Here is a 21,381-nt window from a genome sequence, read left to right as displayed (position 1 = left end):
ATATTTATTCCTGCTCATTTTCCAAGACTGGGACCCAGTGTCCCTTCTTATGCTTTTCCCTCGGGCTCAGTGTCAACGCTCCTCACTTCTTTGTTGTCCTGCTGTTTTCTGTGTTCCAAGGCAATGCGCTCGTGCATGGTAATTATTGTGAATATGGCTGACTCCTCCCTGGGTGATGAGTCTGTCTGGAGCATGGAATGTTTCGACTTCTTAATTCCACCAGAGTCTGTTGTGGTGCTCCATAAATACTGATTGATGAGTCCAGGAATGAATGGGGCTTTCAGAGGTTCGGCTGAGCCAGACTGAGAGATAGGGTTCTCAACCCCCTTTAATGATTTGACACGGATGAGCCCTGGAATCCAGATTTATGAAGGCAGTTTTCTAAATTAGCAATTCTTTAATTAGGTGTTCTCTAATAATACATTCTTGACCATAGCACATTGTAAAATATATATATGTATATATACATATATATGTGCATATATTTATATACATACGTCAGTTCTGTGGTCAGATCTTTCTCTGTTATGTACAACTAATGATAATGGTGACAATAGGGATGCAGTCTAACAATACAAATATCCAACATTCATTGTGACAGGGACTATGGTAAGCACCTTCATACATCAATTTATTTTATTTTGTTTTACTTCTTTTACTTTATTGCCACTAGGGTTAAGGCTGGGACTCACTGCTCCTGGCATCCATTTTCTTTCCCTTTCTCTCTCTCTCTCCCTCTCTCTGTCTCTCTCTGGTCTCTTTTATGTTTCTTTCTTATTTTATAGGTGAGAAAAAGTGAGAGAAAGAGAGAAGGGGTGGGATGGGTTGTGGCAAACTCAGAAGAGCACACAGAGGATTCAAGTTCAAACCCTGCAACGGGAGTAATTTGACAAGTAGTAAAAACAGTGCTGCAGGTGTCTCTGTCTCCCCTCTCTTTCCTTCCTCCCCTTTCAATTTCTTCCCATCTGAACCAAAATAAATAAATAAATACCACTAGGAGTAGTGGATGTGCCATGTAACTATAGTCACTGAGCTTCAGTGATAACCCCTAGTAGAGAGATAGAGATAGAGGTAGATAGATAGATAGATAGAATAGATAGATAGATAGATAGGTAGATAGATAGATAGGGATTATCGTGCTACTCCGCTGCTTGTAAAATTTCCTCCTTGCTGATCCCCGAAGTATTTACCCAGGACTGGAACCTGGGTCTGTGCTCATGGTAACATATGTACTCTTCCTGGTAAGCCACCAGCTGCCCTCTGTACATATAGTGTTATTTATAGAAATAAGACTACTGTGAGTCACAGACTATCATACCATATATATGCAACGATACTGAGGTAAAGAGTGATTAAATGGCTTGGACAAGACTCTACTAATAATGACTAGTGAAGTATGGGTATAAACCCAGGGAACCGAGTTCCAGAGCGAAGCTAGTAGGACATGGAACTCAGTCAAGGATACTAAAACTGATCTGAGTGGTTGTAAACATCAAGTCCTTGATTTCTTAAAAGAAATCAAGAATTTATGACATTGAGGACTTCTAATATTTGTCCTAAATGTCCTCTAATCTTTCAGAACTTCAAAACTGTGGAATGCTGTTCTTAGACTAGCCTTGTCCTATTAGCTGAGTGAAACCAGTCTGTTGGGATTATGGTTGTGTATCTAGACTCTCTGAAACCTGTGGGATTATGTGGTTTTCTGGAAAATATTGACCAAAAACCACATCTACCCCAAATTGCTGTCTCAGTGAAACACATGGTTTTTTTCATTGTTTTGAATAATTTCAGTGGTGGTCTCAAACTTCTAGTTCCCTTCATTTGTGTGGAGTCAACAAAAATAACTCTATGCCAATAAGAAAAAAATTGGAAGACACATTTATCTCTTGCCACACCTTTGCCAATTAAAATATGCTTAGAGACTCATGGGAAAACTCACCTACATAGTGTTCCTACTTTCTTTTTATTGTGATCCAGGTTCATGTCTGACCCCTACTCCACTGGAAGAAACTTGTGCTATGTTAGCATTCTCTCTCTGTGTTTGTCTCTCTCTGTCTACAAAAGGCAGCTGAGATAATCAAAGACAAAAAGAGAGAGAAAAAAAATCTTGGAAAATATATACAACTACAAATGGAGGTTTTAGAACTCATCAGCTTTTAAAATATTAGACATTACTTATTTAAAAATGTGTCTTATATTTATAAACTTTTCAATTAAAAAAACTTTTGTTATCTTTATTTATTGGATAGAGACAGCCAGACATTGAGAGGAGGAGGGAAGCTAGAGAAGGAGAGAGACAGAGAGACATCTACAGACCTGCTTCATCACTCGCAAAGCTTTCCCCTGCAGGTAGGGACCAGGGGCTTGAACCTGGGTCCTTGTGCACTGCAGCATGTATGCTCAACCAGGTGTGCCACCATCTGGCCCCAAACTTTTCAATTTTTACATTTCTTGCTAGCTGGTATTTAAGCACTTTATTTTCCTTCCTGTGAAATAGGAGAAAATAATAATGTTCTTCAAATATAGCTTTAATTTTATACGGTGCTTAAATATGCCAAATTCTAGGCCAGCAAGCTAGCTCACCTAGGTAATGCATGTCCTTTGTCTTATACATGACCTGGGTTCAAGTCCAGCTCTCAAGTCACTGGAGGGAGCTGTAGTGGTTTAATGTCTTTCCTTATCTCATTTTATCTCCATCTGCCTCTCTCCATCTGAAAAAGTCAACTCAGAGTGGTGAAGTCCTGGTGATGACCAAAAAGCAAAAGCAAAAACTGAAACAAACAGAAACAGAGTCTAATAAGAGAAAAATAATTCTGATTTTTAAGTAAGTTTTTTTTTTCCTTTCCTTGCTTGATTATTGGGGGTTTTCCAGTATAGCTATTCATTTTGTAATTTGAGATGATTTGGATGTTTTAAAAGTTTATGGAAATGTTGAGTATAAACATGAATCTCTTTTCTATAAACATCACCATAATTCATTCTCGAATGGAAACCAGTGATCTATATCTATATGTCAACCTTGTTTTTCTATATATGAACTACAACGTGAACAAGCATATTATTTCTTAAAAAATATATATCCTTGTTCTTTCAGAAGACACAGGAACTGAAACAAGATTATCTATATTATATTACTGCATTCCATCTGAAATGTTTCAAGCATAAAGTAAAATGTCACGTATTTATTTTTGGTACACTGTGACTTCTCCAGGGCTTAGTTCCTGTGACATTCCCCTTTTCTAGGCTAACTCATCTTCCTTCCTCTGCCCTGCCCTCTCCTCCCCTCTTTTTTCTTCCTCTCCTTTCCTGTCTTTATTTGCTTATTTACTTATTTATTTATTTTAAGATAGACAAGACAGAGAGAGGAGAGAGATAGAAGGGGAGACACTAAAGGACTTGTCATTTGTAGTATCCTGTGATGTTAGTAGTTTGAACCCAGGTCCTTATATATTGTAAAATGTACTCTTGACTAGGTGAGCTATCTCTTGCCTCCAAGAAAGAAAAACTTATTGATATAATGTTTTATGAAATCAATCTAACCATTTTTAAATTCAAATCCAGTCATTGCTTGGTGTAACATAAGAGCCATCCTTGGATAAAATCTTCTCAAGCTATTTGCTGATGCAAATCTGTACTGGATAACTGGAGTATTGTAACTTATCAGATGTTAAATTGGCTAACATTGCTATTTCTATTTCAAAAGGACATTTTCTACGACTTCATGAAGTTACAGGAAGGTTGCTAGACTGATTGTATGTAAAGGCTAGCTCTATAGACTGGATATTGGGAGACACTTCAGCTTTCTTTGTTTCTAAGAAAGCCAATTTAGACAGAAATTTAAATGATCTATAAAATGCAGCAGGTAGGAAGTCTATGATCTTGGGGGTGACTAAGTGGAAGCACACCAGGTTAAGCGCATACAGTGAGAAGCCCAAGGACTAGTTATTCAAAGTTCCCTGCTCAGGCTCCCAGCTCCCCACCTGCAGGGGAGTTGCTTCACAGGTAGTGAAGCAGGTCTGCAGGTGTCTATCTTTCTTTCCCCCTCTCTGTCTGTCTTCCCCCCTCCTCTCTCAATTTCTCTCCTCATAAAAAAAGACCACCAGAAGCAGTGGATTCATAGTTTCATAGTGCTGGCACTAAGCCCCAGTGGTAACCCTGGAAGCAGACATATATATATATATCTTAGGCCAAGCTAGTAACTACATTAGACCAAACTTCAACTTTATATTTATATATTTTTAATTAATATCAAGTTTTTTTTTCCCCTCAGTATTTATCCAAATGTAGGTAGAAGGTAAAATGCCATATTAGTGGAATTGGAATTCATAGCACTATTGTGGCAATAGATAACTACTGCAAATACTTAAAGATATAAAGAAACAATGGTAGAAGTCAGAAATTCAAGAAATCTCATATAACCTTCCATTTGACTGAGATCTAGTCAAAGCAATTCTTGTTTTCAAGTGTAACTTGGTTTCATGATCCATTGATTTGGATATCCAGACTGTAGTCCTTTTTCAAGATTTTTACAGAAGACGAGTTAAGAGTAGGACTTTAAAATCACTTAGTCCAGTGGATCACTTTATAATACAGGAATCAATGTTTGTTGAACTACAGGAGTTGCCCATAGCTGTTCCTCCAGGTTTTTTTTTTAATATTTATTTATTTACTTAATTTATTTATTTCCTTTTGCTTGCCTTTGTTGTTTTATTGTTGTAATTATTGACGTTGTTGTTGTTGGACAGGACAGAGAGAAATGGAGAGAGATGGGGAAGACAGAGAGGGGGAGAGAAAGACAGACACCTGCAGACCTGCTCCACCGCTCGAGAAGTGACTCCCCTGCAGGTGGGGAGCTGGGGGCTCGAACCAAGATCCTTACACGCGGATCCTTGCACTTTGCACCACCTGTGCTTAACTCGCTGCACTACCGCCAGACTACCCCTCCTCCAGGTTCTATTGGAGTTGAGACTTTACACTCCCCCACCTACAAACATCCTTATATATTTACATGCCGTCTGGTACCTTGATTCTATTTAGTGAGACAGCATTAAAAACAAAACAGTGTGTGACAGCTACTTTTTAGGGAAGTCACAACTACTGCCATGAAATCTGTAAAAGTACCTCAAACGTTCTCCACCCTGACAACCAACGTCAGCCACTACTAGTACACACATCTTGACGTCTTGGTGGTGTCTGTCCACCTGCATATCTTAATTCAAGTCCGGTGTGGAATCAAAGAGTACTTATTAACTAGATGCTGCTAAATGATTTTGATGGGGAAGGAAACCTTTTCCATTCAGGTCAAGGCCTTATGTATCTTGCCACTTAGAAATTTCACCCTGTGATAGTCTCTCTCAGCATCCAGTTTCTTGTAGAATCAGTGACTCCACGCCATGCCTCTGAAACACGGCTCTGAGCACTTTCCTACAGGGAGTAAACTGTCATTTTTCACCACATTAAATTTTATAAGTTTCAAGCAAATGGAAACTGGGTTTTATTATTTTCTCTCTTTCTCTCTCTCTCTCTCTCTTTTTTTTTTTTTGCCATGAATGTTTTATGGCTACAAAAACAGAATTTGTGGTTTCAACTGTTCAAGTTTGATGCAGAAAGCTATGGAATCTCTTATGTAACCTGATGGCCTGAATAATTATCAAAATATTTTGCTTTCCACCCTTTCTAAGCTTTAGCAGCAGAAAAAAAAATAGTGTATGCAACCTTTTGACCACAAAATAATAATGAGAAAGCCCCTTTTACAAGTTCTGCTCTTATACCTCCCCTGAAAATACTGTAACTGGGGGAAGGCCAATGCAGCCCGTGCCCCATCCCAGTTCTTACTGGGAAATGCTTTTTGGAGGGAATAAAACAGAGCCTATGGAAACGAAAATCAGGAGTAAGAGAAAAGAAAAAACAGTGAAATAAAGAATACTTAGTAACAAGTCAAAGCCATTTGGTGTCTTATCTTTTTTAAATCTAGGAATCATAGTATGCTGATCTAAAAGAATAATGGTGTGCAAAGTGTGTGTGTGTGTGTGTGTGTGTGTGTGTTTTGGCTCACATGAAACATTGTTTTTCAGTGTTAACTAAGAACAGAAATGTCTGCTTTACTTATTCAATATTCTGTTGCTCCAGGTACCTCTTAAATAGAGGAAAGTCTCATTTTATGAAAATTAGGATCCCTGACATTATTCCTGTGAATAAAACGTACTGTATATTTACATATATATTTACACATGAGTACGTCAATACACCATATGTTATTTTAAATCTAATGTATTGGCTGCATTATTTCATATATGTATTAGCATGTTGATACTGACTATAAAATAATGCAAATATTTATATGTGACGTGTAATGTATAGATTAATGATGATTTTATCTGACTTCAGAAGTGTTTCTTTTTCTTTTTTTCTTTTAGTTTTATTTATTCAATATTGGCTAGAGACAGAGAGAAATTGAGAGGAAGGGGGAGATAGAATGGGTTCACAGTCTGGCTATATGGTGATTAAGTTAGCAAAAGCATATGATCTGTCTTCTGTATGCCTTGATTTAGGGCAGTTTTGAGTTGATGAATAAATCCAAGACAGCATTTCCTAAAATATAATCTATGTCCCATCACATAGAATCACTTTTATCATCACCATCAGTGTTGGCAGTTGTCACACTGAAGCCTTCCTGATATATTTTCTCATTCAGGAAGAGTCGGTTCCTTTTAGGGGATGCAAATATTGGTGAGTTTGTTTTCTTTAGTTTTAAATATGGGCTTTGTCATACTTAGCAAATTATTTTAATGAGGAAACTGGTTTACTCACATTTTCCGAAAGAGAAAGAGAGAGAAAAAAAAGAGAGAAAAGAAAGAAGTCTCCTTCAAGTGTTGGATCATGCAACAGTGGAGCCCAGGGCCATTCACAAAGGGAATGGTAAAGACAGATTCCTTTTCTCCTTATTGGATTAACCCCATGCCTATCAAATGTAAATTCTAGTGATTAACCATCCATGCTGCTTGGTTAATCAGTCTCTCTATTCAGTGTGCATTGGGTCTGGGGGTTGATGGAGTTTCCTTTTCAAATCAACTCTTTTGGAAATCTTTCCTAATGGGACTTTGCTTATATGGACAGAGAACAATGCAACCAAATAAGCCACCAGCTGGAGTGAAAGAGATGGCCAAGCGAAAAGGCATATCTCGTTCTGGGGAAAATTAACCTCCCAATTTTGCACAGTAATTGATTCCATCTGACTGAAGAGTTGCAGCCTCCATTGTGACTGTCATTTGGAGAGCTGGGAAGCAAAAGCCTGTAATTACAGTCAGGCAACCCTGTTATCAGAGCCTGGGGAGGGCCCTAGTCTTTTCCTACCCTGGGTGATCACAGGTGAGGCTGGCCAGAAAGGGAGGAAGGAGAGAGGGGAAAGTAGGGTGGTGGCTCTTTTCTCCATGGGAAAAAGCCCTAAGGTAGCCTGGACCGTGGAGAAAAGGTCAGAGAGGTCTCAGGGAGTCCTCTTGAGTTTTCATGAGAGGAACACGAATTGACTAGAGCTTCCTGCTTCTTGCAAATTCTTCTCTCCAGGGAGATGCTTTGCCTGGAGATACCTTAAAAAGTCTAGGGACTATTGTTATTAACACGTAGTTGGGAGAACTATTATCGTGCCCACTGTAATATACTATCAGTAGCTGTGTAAGTAACTTTACTATGTTCAGACAAGACCAGTGGACCTAAAGGGTGAGTACTGAACTTGGCAGCACACGCGTTAAATGAGATGAGTGAAGAATCAGATTTGCATTCTGTCTTCCCTGGGCAGATGACCGACCTCACCAATGTGTCCTGGAACCCCACCTCCCCAGAGCCCTGCCCCACTAAGGAAAGATAGAAACAGGCTGGGGGTTTGGATCTACCTGCCAACACCCATGTCCAGTGGAGAAGCAATTACAGAAGCCAGAATTCCTACCTTCTGCATCCCAAAAAAGATTTTGGTCCATACTCCCAGAGGGATAAAGAAATGGGAATTTTCTGATGGAGGGGATCAGACACCCAGAACTCTAGTGATGGAAAATGTATGGAATTAAATCCCTGTTATCTTGTAAATCAATATTGTAAATCAATATTCAATCATGAATAAAACACAAGAAATTAAAAATAAGTGAGTAATAAAAAAGTTGGCTATGTCCTCACTCTCCCTTTATGTAGAAAGAAGGCAGTACTGAAACTTTTAAGCCATGCTTGATTTTCATTAGACTAAATGCAAGATGACTGGTGTTTATCTGATTAAAGGTGGAGGAAAGGCCAGTAAAAGGCAAGATTGACAAGTCTGAAAAATGTGTCTGTGAGATTAAAAAGTCATCCCTTTAAACATTTTGTGAAGTTTTTAAATTTGTGATTTAATAATTGATTTACAAAACGGTAAGATAGGGAGTCGGGCTGTTCTATCCAACAACAAGGACATCAATAACAACAACAATAATAACAACCACAACAACGATAAAACAAGGGCAACAAAAGGGAAAAAATAGGGAAAAAAAGGACTCTAAAGAAAAACAAAAAACTTTAAGATAACAGGGGGTATAATTCCACAAGGTTCCCACCACTAGAGTTCTGTGTTCCCCATTCTCTCCATTGGAAACTGCAGTAGTTCTCCCAAGGCCACAGATATGGGTTATCTATCTGTCTGTCTGTCTTTCTATCTATCTATTTAAATTCTGTCAGTGATTTAATATTGATTTACAGAATTACAAGATAACAGGGATACAACTCCACACTGTTCCCACCACCAGAGTTCTGAATCCCCAATCCCTCCAGTATAAGCTACAGCAGTTCTCTTAAGATTGCAGATAGGGTTAACTATGATTAAGCTTTTTTTTTTTTTCTCTAGAGCCCTTAATATGGAATTAGGATATCAGAGTGCCAGCTCCACTATAAAGAATCCAGTGTCAGAACATATGAGACATGTGCATTTTCGTATTATGCCCTTCTTTGGAATATATAGCAAAGGGTTTTGAAAGCACATTGCCCGTATTCTTTCTAGATCTCGCAAATAATTCTAGAGAAATATAAATGGTAGCTTTCATTAACATTATGCAGTTTTCCAGGTATAAGAAGTAGGTTTTGGGGAGCAGGCGGTAGTGCATCAGGTTAAGTGCACATAATACACAATACAAGGACAGGCACAAGGATCCCGGTTTGAGCCCACACTCCTTAGTTGTACGGGGAATGTTTCACAAGCAAGGAAGCAGGTCTGCAGATTTTTTTTTTTTTAGTTTCTTTTAAATTTATTTATTTTCCCTTTTGTGGACCTTGTTATTTTTTATTGTTGTAGTAGTTATTGTTGCTGTTGTTATTGATGTCACTGTTGTTGGATAGGACAGAGAGAAATGGAGAGAGGAGGGGAAGACAGAGAGGGGGAGAGAAAGACACCTGCCGACCTGCTTCACCGCTTCACCGGGGCCTCAAACCAGGATCCTTAAGGCTGGTCCTTGAGCTTTGCGCCACACACACACACACACACACACACACACACACACACACACACACACGCTTAACCCGCTGCGCTACCACCCGACTCCCTGCATATTTCTATCTTTCTTTCTCCCTCTCTATTTCCCCCTCCTATCTCAACTTCTCTCTGTCCTATCTAATAGAATGGGAAAAAATGGCCACCAGAAGCTGTGGATTTGTAGTATGGAACCGCAGCGATAACCCTGGGGCCAAAAAAGAAAAAGAAAAAAGAATGTTTTCTTGTTGCCACTTTTACTATTATGAAGAGCCTGCCTGCCTAAGCAAAGGAAATCCTAGTCACTAGAGAAAAAGAACTATTTTTCTTTTAAAAAAATTGTTGTCTATTTGTTTGTTTACTTATTTATTATTGTGTTGAGACAGAGAGAAGTTGAGAGGGGAGTGAGAGATAAGGAAAGAGACAGAGAGACACCTGCAGCCCTGCTTCACCACTTGTGAAGTTTCCCCCCTCAAAGTGGCAACCAGGGGTTTGAACCAGAGTTCCTGCACACTGTAATGACTGTGCTTAACCAGGTGTAACGCCACCTGCCCCGCCCCACCTTTTCCTATCCTTCATTCCTTCGTTCCTTCCTTCCTTTCTTCATTTTTTATTTTTGCTACTTAAACTTTTGAATAAAGCTTACAAGCAGGCATAGGTATATGGTTTGAGTATGCTCAGGAAGAGTACAGTGTAAAATGTAGATATTGTTATGTCTAATTTTATGAAGAAAAGAAAGAGAACTTAAGATCTATCTTAAGAGACTCAAACATTGATTTTTTTTTTGAATAGCAATTGTGTATAAGGAATGATCTTCTGATAAACAAAAAATCACTTCAGATCCTCCCCAAAACAATGTGGTCTTTTAGTGAATAATGAATAAACATATGTGAAGAATTCAGTAACTTTTTAAATCAATTTCTCCCAGGTGGGAACTGGAAGATAGCTCACCTACCACATAGATGCCTTGTCAAGCCTGGACCCAATCTTGAGCCCCAACTATATACGAGTGTATCACGACACCAGGGGAAGCTGCAGTACTGTGAAGCTGAGTTTTCTCTTCTCTCCTCCTCCTCATCCACCTCCTCTTCTTGTTCTTTCTCAATCTTTCTCTCCCATCTCTGTATCTCTTCTTCTCCTTCTCCTCCTCCTCCTCCTTCTTCTTCTCCTCTCTCCTCTCTCTCTCTCCCTCCCCCCTCCCTCCCTCCTTCTCTTTCTCCCTTCCGATCTTAAAAACAATAAAAGGTTAGCCCAGGAATTGTGAACTTAAGGGAACAAACAAAAACACATAGGCACCTTTGTATATATAAGGTTCATGACAAGGACTGGGAGATAAAATTATATAGTGTAGTAATCCTTTCCTTCTTTCATGACAGAAATAGAGATGTTACTATAAATTTAGAAAGAATAAGCAAAACATATTTCTTACATTAAAAGTAAATGTAAAATGTAAACACAGTCAGTTCTTCTTTAATCCATGGTGTATATTTGTTTGTTTGAAAAGAGCAAGAGAGATAATAGTATATACCTTACAGGATTTCCCCTTCCTTCCTTCCTTCCTTCCTCCCTCCCTTTCTTTCTTTCTTTCTATTTTTTTTTTTTTTTTTGCCAGAGCACTCTGGCTTATAGTGGTGCAGGAGATTGAACCTGGTTCTTCAGAGCCAAGCATGAGAGTCCCTTTGCATAACCATTATACTATCTATCTCCACCCAGAGGATTTCTGTAAGTATGAAATAATGACATAATGATTTGACCTCAAGAGCATTCTTTACCTGCATATGGACATCACATAGGCTCTTTTCTTTCTTTCTTTTTTAAAATATTTATTTATTTATTTATTTATTTATTTATTCCCTTTTGTTGCCCTTGTTGTTTTCTTGTTGTAGTTATTGTTGTTGTTACTGATGTCATCCTTGTTGGATAGGACAGAGAGAAATGGAGAGAGGAGGGGAAGACAGAGAGGGGGAGAGAAAGACAGGCACCTGCAGATCTGCTTCACCGCCTGTGAAGCAACTCCCCTGCAGGTGGGGAGCCAGGGGCTCGAACTGGAATCCTTATGCAGGTCCTTGTGCTTCGCACCACCTGTGCTTAGCCTGCTGCACTGCTTCCCGACTTCCAGACACGCTCTTCTTATTGGCACACTGACACATGTTGCATGAGTAGACCACACAGTATCTGAATAGGCTATAGTTTGTTTCACCAATACAGGGCAGCCATTAAATTGGAACAAACTTTGGCTATTTGAAACCATGTTGAATATATTAAACTGCACATTTGCTTCCAGTATTTCTTCACGAATATTGTTTTATCATCTAGAGATAAAGCCCATTGGCCATTGGAGATGGTCCAGGTAAACAGCCTAGGTGGCAAGTTTCCATTTCACAGAGAGTTGTGAGAGGGAGAGTCGGGCAGACAGCCACAGAGTGGACACTAAGGCAATCTAATTATGGAGGTCAGGCAGCAACATTGCTGGGACTCCCAGAAGGTTGAGTGCCGGAGTATGGAAAAATCCCAATTAGGTGATTAATTTAAGTTCTGGGTGTGCTGTTAGCCTATGGCCATGGAGTCGGGAAAAGAAATAATTACCTCTCAAATTGCCATGCTGGACTGATTAATTTTTAATTGAGTCTTGTTAAAAGCATGGAAAATTGTGACATATATAACCTGGAGAAATAGTCTCGAGCCAGTGGGAGTCACTCTTCTCTCCACAGGAACACACAGATTTAACGAGAAAGGAAAGTGACTCAGATAGAGCCTGGAGGCAGGGTTGGCTGTATAATGTGACCACTCAGGTCCCTTGGAGAAAAAGCTGGACTTCAAAGTAGCCTCAAAAGTTCAACCTGCTTTCCTTCTGACTCTCTCCAGCAAGGCTACCCTGCATGGTAGATGCCAGGGGCCTGGCCATGCTGTGAATTCCTCCTCTTTAAATTGCCCTGTTGCCTGCAGTGCTGATCATTTTCTTCAACTTTATCATGGCCTAGAAAATTCCAGTGAAGTCAGAAACTGAATCCCTCCACGTTCCCCCTTGATGTTACATAGTCTGAACGAAAAGTGTTTTCAGGCTCATCTTTAGTGGATGTTCAAGTTGGAAATTTGGGACTGCATTGAAAGAGAAATTATGTCTTGTCAGAGAAAGAACATGTAGTGACTGTGAGGAAATGCAGAGTCATACTAGGCTGCTGCAAACTAAAAAGAATTGGCAGGTAGGATCCTGGATTTTCTGAGTTTTCTAAGGTAGGAAATTCGTTTACTGAAGGGGATCTTGTCTGCAGTACCCATCGACTGGCTAAAGGCAATTCACTAAATCTTTAATAGATCAAAGATTCTTAGTTCCTTGAACCTTTCAGGCACTAAAGAATGTCAGGCTCTGGAGGACAGCCTCATCTATATTGATGCATGATTATTGTGCATGATACACAGTTTCATCAAAAACTCATTCGCATGATTTCATGACTAATTAATTTCCTCTTACATCTCTGGTTCACATCTTTAATCTGGACTCAGAAGACGCAAATGTGTAACAAGAGGCCTTTAGTATTTCATTTACCTTGCACCCTATCAAGTTGAGAACAAGCAGGCATTGCAGAGGATGTTAGAGAAGTGGGCAAAATGGTCTATGGCCATACCACCCTAGACACGTGTAATCCGAAAGCTAACCAGGGTCGGGCCTGGTTAATACCTGGATGGGAGAAGTATGTGAAACAGCCATAGTTTCAGTATTTGATGCATATAAATATGTCAGCAAGTGGGCAGGTGGTAGCACATCATGTTGAGTGAATGCATTACACTGCACAGGGGCCCAGGCTTGAGCCCCCAGTCCCCACCTTCAGGGGGAAAGCTTTGCAAGTGGGGAAGCAGTGCTGTAGGTGTCTCTCTGTCTCTCTCCCCCTCTGTCTTTCCCTTCCCTCTAGATTTCTGGCTGTATCTATCCGATAAATAAAGATTAAAAAAAAGTCAGCAATATTTATAATGATGACACGTGGTTGGTGGTTAGAGATAGGCGTGTCTAAGAGTATTCACTCCTGTCTCCTTCCATAGAAGTAAAGCACTTTCAAGGAATTTGATTCTGGCCACAGCATTACATCTTCTCAGCTTCCTGGTGGAAGAGTGCATTGACCTGCCCTTCCTTTTATGCTGGGTTACAGAATTGCTTTGGCCAGTAGGTTTAGGGAAACTCTGATTCACTCACATTAGTCATGGTATGAGTACACCCTGGTCAGACTGTGGCCCAGATAGAAGCTATAGATTTTATCATTTCAAATATTTTTATTTGGCAGCAGGTGGGTTACAATACAGGTGCTGACACACAGATGTGCAATTTCTCATCTCCCCATGATAGGAACCCTCTCTTACAACTTAGGCCACATTCCACGATCATTATCTAAGACCTCAATGCCCTCTCTATCTTTTCCTCTCCTTTTCCTCCTCAAGGTCCTTTGCTCTGGTGCAATAAACCCTACCCAGTCCAAACTTCACTTTGTGTTGCCCTTTTCTGTCCTTTCCTCTCCCTCTTCCTCTCCTTCTTCTCCTTTCTCTTCACCTTCTCCTTCTCTCTCTCCCACCCGCCCCCCTCCTCCTCCTCCTTCTTCTTTTTTAAGTTCTGTGACGGAAACTATCCAGTAATTGCCGTTTTGGGCTTCCTTCACTAAACATGATTTCTTAAAGTTCCATTAAGATGAAGCAAATAAGAAGGCTTCATTATTTTTAACAGTTGCATGGTATTCTGTTGTGTATATGTACCACAACATTCTTAGCCACTCATCTGTTTTGGGGCATCTGGGATGCCTCCACCTTTGGGCTATTATGAATTATAATTCTATGAACACAGAGGCCTACATAAATAGCTATGGGTAAGGGTTTTTATTTCCTTTAGATAACCCCCCCCCCCCAGAAGAGAAACTGGTGGATCATATGGTAGGTCCATATCTAGTTTAACCTACATCTTGAATTATCCATTTGACCTCAGTCTTGATCTCTGCCTGGGTCAACAACTCCCAAACTACCCACAACTGTTTAAACAAGATTAAATGGTTATCTATAGATGTCACTATGTTTTTGTTGTGGGTTGCTTTTCAAAAGCGGACAACTGATGAAAAGAATGTTTGGTATCTGATGCTTGTTCAACTCACAGTGACAGAGCCATCTTGGATTCTATAGATACCAGTTACAAATAATAATTTAAAGAAAAATATCTGTGCATTTTCTTTTCTTGAGATGGTTTGCTTGAAACGTCTTTGATTTTTGTCCTTGGACAAGTCACCCAGGATGTCTCTGTCTGTTTGCCCATTTGAGAAAGAATAAAATTATTTGCCACCTACCTCTTTCCAGGGTCATAAACTAGCAGTTGAGAACCACTTTGAGATCTCCCATGAAAGGTGCAATTTAAACAAAAGCATGCCTATTATTTATTTTTATTATCCATTTTAAAATTGAATACTTAGAGCAAATAGATTTTCCAGCCTCCAAAAGGAAGCCTCTTCTTTGCCACAATATATTATGTATTGGGAACTCTCCAACTATGGACTATATTTCCCATTTATAGCACTAATTTAGATGTTTATGGGTCTGTAAATGTATTCCATTTCTCTTGGGGCTTCTGAATACCTATAAGAGTCTCATATGTTTGAACACTAAATGATGCCTTAGGTAAAGTATAAATTTGTAGAATAAAAAAAAAGTAAGGAAAGAATTGGATAGATAACAAGAGAGCCACTTAAACAAATAAGAACTATTTTGACTCTGAAAACTACTCTGCAATGTAGCCCAGTTTTTGAGTGTTGTCTCTCCCCCTTGTTCCAAATTATCACATTTATAATTGAGTTTCTACTGTCTACCCAGCACAAGACAATTTGTGAAAGAGGATATAATCCTAATAGTAGCTCCGGTTTGATACCCTTCTCCCCGTGCCAGGCACCGTATTAGTGCTTTTTCTTTAAGTTAAAAATGATGTTTTCTTCTCTTGCCAACATACAATGAGGTAGATAAAGTGAAACACAGTAATAGTATGCCTTGTTTAGACACTCAGAGATGTTAAATGACTTGTTCAATATTACGTAGAGGTAGATTTAGCATCTGTTAGTGTCTGAGTCTAGAGTTTTTGTTGTTGTTGTTTGTTTTTGTTTTTTAACTATTGGCTATTGGTGGTGATGGAGACTGAACCTGAGACCTCTTGAGTACGAGGACAGAGTGCTACGACACTGCACTATCTCCCCAGCTGGAGAGCTTTTCTTTCATGGACTAAGGACAAGCTCTGTACCACTGTGTCATAGTTTATTTCATTTCTGATAACGGCTCTTGCTTAAAACTTTTGGGAATGATGAGGCCTCTGTAAAAGGGAACATAAAATATTTTAGGAACAGTAATGGAGATTATAGTTGATATCATGATGTCCTCAAAATGACTATAGAGAAGAAAAATAAGAGGGAATATAGAAATCACAAGCTAGCATGCCATTTCCAGATTACTGTTTTGTTTAATTTTTGCAATCCCTGCTCCCACAGGGATTTAAGTAATCCTTACTGATGCAGATGATCAAGACTGTAGAATAAATCCCAGCTAAAATGGTCCTTTTTGGACAAGCTTTATGGAATCCTGTCTGCAGTGCTGTATGATAAATTGATGACTCCATTATTGTCCTTTCTCAGCAAGAATGACAGATAGCATTACGAAAACTGGTTAGAAAAACTAAGATAAAGTTTAGCACCAGAAGGGAAAACACAAATGAAGTTTTGTAAAGACATTTTTAACCAATGTTTCTTTCTAGTTTGGATTCTTATATGAGATCCCTGTCAAGCTTCATTTGTAAAGGACAGTCATTTTTTTTTGGAACTGAAAGGTCCAGGTGACATTTTCAAAAACACCTCTCTATGTTGCTGAAATCCCCCCTGCCCCAGTGGAAGAGTAAATTCTTAGCATTCTCATTTATTTATTTATTTTTAAAAAGATAGAGACAGAAAACGAAATAGGGCAGAGATAGCAAAAGGCACCACAGCACAGAAGCTTCTTCAGTTCCGTGGGGACTGGCCTCCAACCTTGGTCACGCACATGGTGAAGCAGTGCACAGTCCGAGTGAGCTGTTTACCATCACTCTCAACTATATGATAAAACTTTATGCTCCACCTCTTGTTTACCTCTTTGCAAAGCAAAGGACTCTGGGCTGGGGGGTGATTAGACAGAAGCATCAGATATCCAGTGGAGGATGGTGAAGAGGTACTTGGGTTGTTGGTGGGGAAAAAAGAAAAAAGAAAAGGAAAAAAAAATGGCCACAAGAAGTGGTGGATTCATAGTGCCAGCACCAAGCCCCAGTGATAATCCTGGAGGCAACAAAATTAAAAAAAGGAAGAAAGGGGAGGGAAGGGAAGGGAAGGGAAGGGAAGGGAAGGGAAGGGAAGGGAAGGGAAGGGAAGGGAAGGAAAAAGGGAAGGGAAGGGAAGGGAAGGAAAAAGGGAAGGGAAGGGAAGGGAAAAGGGAAGGGAAGGGAAGGGAAGGGAAGGGAAGGGAAGGAAAAAGGGAAGGGAAGGGAAGGGAAGGGAAGGGAAGGGAAGGGAAGGAAAAAGGGAAGGGAAGGGAAGGAAAAAGGGAAGGGAAGGAAAAAGGGAAGGGAAGGGAAGGGAAAGGAAGGGAAGGGAAGGGAAGGGAAGGGAAGGGAAGGGAAGGGAAGGGAAGGGAAGGGAAGGGAAGGGAAGGGAAGGAAAAAGGGAAGGGAAGGGAAGGGAAGGGAAGGAAAAAGGGAAGGGAAGGGAAGGGAAGGGAAGGGAAGGGAAGGGAAGGAAAAAGGGAAGGGAAGGGAAGGGAAAAGGGAAGGGAAGGGAAGGGAAGGGAAGGGAAGGGAAGGGAAGGGAAGGGAAGGAAAGAAATAGTATCCATGTGTCAATAACTATCCTTTAAGTCATTATTACCCCCCCCCAAAAAAAAAAGATTAAAAATTTAATTGGCGGGGGAGGATAGCTTGCTGAGTTTCTAAGACGCTTAGGACCACTTCTGAATGTGTCTTCCTTAACATTGTGTCCTTAGTCTCTGTCATCCTAACTATTCTTCTAGTTTTTTGGTTGGACTAATGCCAGTGGGCATTAATCCCTCTTCTTTTTAAGATGCAAAATCCCAACTTTGTCAGTATATTAGGCTGATGTTTCTATGTGATATTTAAACAAGGGTGTCTTATTTTGAGCATTTTAAACTCCCTATTAGTCAGTTACTAGATAGCACCTGCGTGACCCTATATAAAGAAGAAAGGGTCTTGATCCTCTCTGTGTTCTGGATTTTATATTGAAGTCCTTCAAAGAAATTTATCCAAAGCAAGCAAAAAAGGAGTACTAACTTGGGCTTGCAGAGGTGGTACAATAGAGTCAAAAGGGGTGTGTGTATGCATGTAGGGGGGATTCTATACATTCTGAATCATATCTTATGTCTGTCACTCTGCCACTTACTGGTTCTGTGGCTAGGGCAACTTCTCTAAGATTCGGCCATCCCTCTGCCTATCCACCTCTCTCTCATTTATCTGTACACCATCTGTCTTTTATCTATTTTCAAGTCATGATTTTTTTTTTTTAGTCCTTAAATTAGGTTATGATTAAATAGGGAGAGACAGATTTGCAACTAAGGAAGTGGTTCAACTTATCACAAAGAGTTCCAAAGTACCTATCATGCCCATATAATTCTACATTAGTGAGAAGATCTTCTGAGAGTCTAGAAGATTCTTTGTATGGCTTTATAAAGGAAGATGGGCTGAGGGGGGGGGGGATTTCAATACCAACGTGGCTGAAAAAGGAAATATATGTTGTATTTTATCTTTTTCTCAGTCCTTTCTTCTAATTGAATCTTAACATGAAAAATAGATTTTATTTTTCAGATTACTGATGATGACCCATCAAATATAAATACTCTCTTTGTACTATTTCTAGAAGCTTGTGACACAGCCTTTAACAATCACCCACTGGGGAGCTTAATATCTATCTGACATAAACACTTTAAGACCAGCTTCACGACTTCAAATCCTCTCCTGTGCCGAACCCAGATCCACCGTGGAGTCTGTTCTTTTCACTTGTCCTATTTCTGTGCTCTCTAATCACAGAGAACTATACTTCCCTGAGAAAAATCCAGCATCTCATAATGAGTGGGAAATGTGGCTTTCAAGAAAGGGGGCTTATTTATGTTTCTGTAGAAAATAATAAAGGTACTCCTCCAGATTTCTTTAGCAGACACCTTAGTACATTGTGCCTTCCCAGGGCAGACAGTTAAATCTTTAGCCCGGGTGCCAGGTCACTTTGGTGCCACCCTGAATGCCACATATTTCATTAATGGGAGTGATCTAATGAGTTTACTTCTTTGCCCAAGTTCCAGCAATAGGGCTGCTGAGTGAGTGACTTCACTGCAATCAGTATTGCTGACTAATGCCTGGATCAACACCTACCACCACCACCACCACCACCACCACCACCACCACCACCACCACCACCACCACCACCACCACTGCCACCGGCACTTGAGTGAGTGATTTTACGTTTAGTTTGATTTCTCCAGACAGAACTTTTCCACATCATTGGAACTAATTGAGGTCATGGAGAAATTATTCTGGTGCCGGAACACTCTAGCTTTCTCCCTCCCACCCCTGCACTTCCCCTCCTTGGTATTGAAAGACAACAATGTGCACAGTCTCTCAGTGTTACTTTGCGGCAAAAGAAGGGAGTGAGTATATGGGGTGGGGGTGGGAGTTGTGGAGATGAATTTTTGTGACTGTTGCATCTAGCCTGTTTGGGGGGCAAGAAAGGCCAGAAAACATACGGCCTGAACCCCATCTTCCTTGGCTCCCCAGGACTGCACACCTCTGTACTGGTTCTGCGCCGTGTTCTAGCTGCTTCTCAGTGGAGATGTGGGAGTCAGCCCTCCTGTTGTTGTTCAGACTGACCACAAGAAATCTTCTAATACTTAGTGAAACAACTAACAGATGGAAACAAGCACTTATGAGAACATACTCCACCTTAATTATATGCATTGTCTGCCAATGTTTATAGCGTCTCAGAGGGAGTTTTGGAGGTAAGACCAAGCTGGTTGGGTATGGTTTTGATTACCAGGATTTGTATCAAAGGTAGAATGGGATCTTTTACCTACTCCCACCCTCTTACCCAGTCCCACTCCTGTGCCACCCCTCCCTGCCCACTTCATGTCTTTGACTCAAGAAGACTGAATAAACCATTCTCAGCTAAAGCAAAACATACTGGAAAGTCAGTCGCTGGTTTGCCCCATGCCAACACTTAGGGGCTCAGTAAGCATTGGAGGCTTAACATGGGTCAACCACGGTGAGCCTCTCTACTGAAAGGTCTGGGTTTAATGGACTGCTCCAAAATGTGGCAGAACCGCACGGTCTTTTCACACTTTGAATAGCGGCATTAGGAGCATAAAACGTTGCTTCTTGGCATGGGACGGGCAGGTGAGGACAAATGAGTGGAGGGCAGGGCTATGGCTCAGCCCAGGCAGAACATGTCTGCTGGGTGTGTTTGGTGCACAGGACCATGCACAGGCCATGCCCATGCCCATGTGACAGCAAATGGGGAACTGGAAACCCAGGAATGGGAGAGACCTGCTTGAGTGTTTCCCTGTTTTCCCTAACACCCCCCCCCCCCACCACCAAATAAAATCAAAATTGAGATGGAGAAACTGCCCTGTGGTAGAGTGCATATGCTAAACCCTGAACAAAATGTAGTCAATTTGGAATGGGGTAGACTGCATAAAGTTTATGCAAAGAGACTCTTTATGCCCACGGTTCCAAAGTTCCAGGTTGAACCCCCTGCATTACCATAAGCCAAAGTTGAGTTCTGGTAAAAAAAAAATTAAAATTAAACAAATAATAATAATAATCAGTTCTAAATAATAATTATTTTGATAATAATACTTAGCTTTTATTGTATATCATTACCCCTTCTGCTTTTTCCTGCTTTCTAGTCACTAGCCTTGATTTTTTTTTTAATCTTGTTGATCAGTCCACTAGGAGTGGAGAGTAGAAATAATATGATTTAAACCACAGATTGTAAATTTATCTATGTTTCTACTGGTTAGTGACCCTGGGCAGCGCTTAAGGAGCTCAGAGTTAAGATGGGTGTTTTGTATTACTTGTGGATTTTATTTCCCCACATCACCTCTGACCCCGTTTGCAAAGTTAATTGAGAGGAGGCTTTTTTCAAACTGACTGCAGGAAATTGACCTCTGTGTTCACGCTATGTTAGGGAAGTCTGGATGGAAAGAAAGTCAGAAGGCAAATCAGGCCCTTCCCAGTCCTGCTCTGGTAGATCACAGAATCTTAAGTAAAATCACACAAGAAATGGTACCTGCATTGTTTCTGTGGAGAACTGAGCCATGAGTCAGAAAATCTCACCCCAGTTTGCAATATACTGAGATTATTAAAAAAAAAAATCAAACAGTCTATTTTTTTTTTTTTGGTCTTTTCTCCCTTACTTTATTGGGGTTAGTGGTTTACAGTACAGTTGTTGACACACAAGCACCACCTCTCATCTCCCTATGATAGGTGACTGATAGTCTCAAGTAATTTTTGAAATTAATGTGTAGGACCAGCAGCAGAATAACTCATCTGGATAGTGCACCTGCCTTGCCATGCTAAAGACTCAGTTTGGAGCCTGGGCCACTCCATACTGGAGGAAGCTTTGGTGTTATGCTATCTTTCCCTTCCATCCTTCATCTCTGCTTCTGATTCTGTTCTTGACCCAAGGGTAACAAAAGATTAATATAGTTTTATTCCACTTTAGAAGAAGTCGAAGTCTCGTTTTCATACATGGTAGTGACATCTGTTTATGGCAACTTATAATAAAGAAACTGAAGCCTACTGGTTGTCCGATAGGTGAGTGTGTTTTCTACTTTAGAGAAGGAAGAATAATTGGGGGAAATTAGTC

At 40.2% G+C, this 21,381-nt stretch overlaps 1 long non-coding RNA gene across 1 annotated transcript in view; it reads left to right on the top strand.

Annotated features, from left to right (window-relative positions):
• The window catches only part of LOC132541695 (uncharacterized), a 95,557-nt gene extending 76,612 nt beyond the window's left edge, over positions 1 to 18,945 (top strand). The window contains exon 4 of the long non-coding RNA XR_009552794.1: positions 18,815 to 18,945. This is a non-coding gene — a long non-coding RNA (uncharacterized LOC132541695). The remainder of the gene's footprint in view (positions 1 to 18,814) is intronic.
• The last annotated feature ends 2,436 nt before the right edge of the window (positions 18,946 to 21,381 follow it).

The sequence above is a fragment of the Erinaceus europaeus genome, chromosome 12 (assembly GCF_950295315.1).
Source record: "Erinaceus europaeus chromosome 12, mEriEur2.1, whole genome shotgun sequence".
Lineage (NCBI taxonomy): Eukaryota > Metazoa > Chordata > Mammalia > Eulipotyphla > Erinaceidae > Erinaceus > Erinaceus europaeus.
Note: the sequence above shows the minus strand (reverse complement) of the source record. Positions and strands in the feature narration are given on the sequence as shown.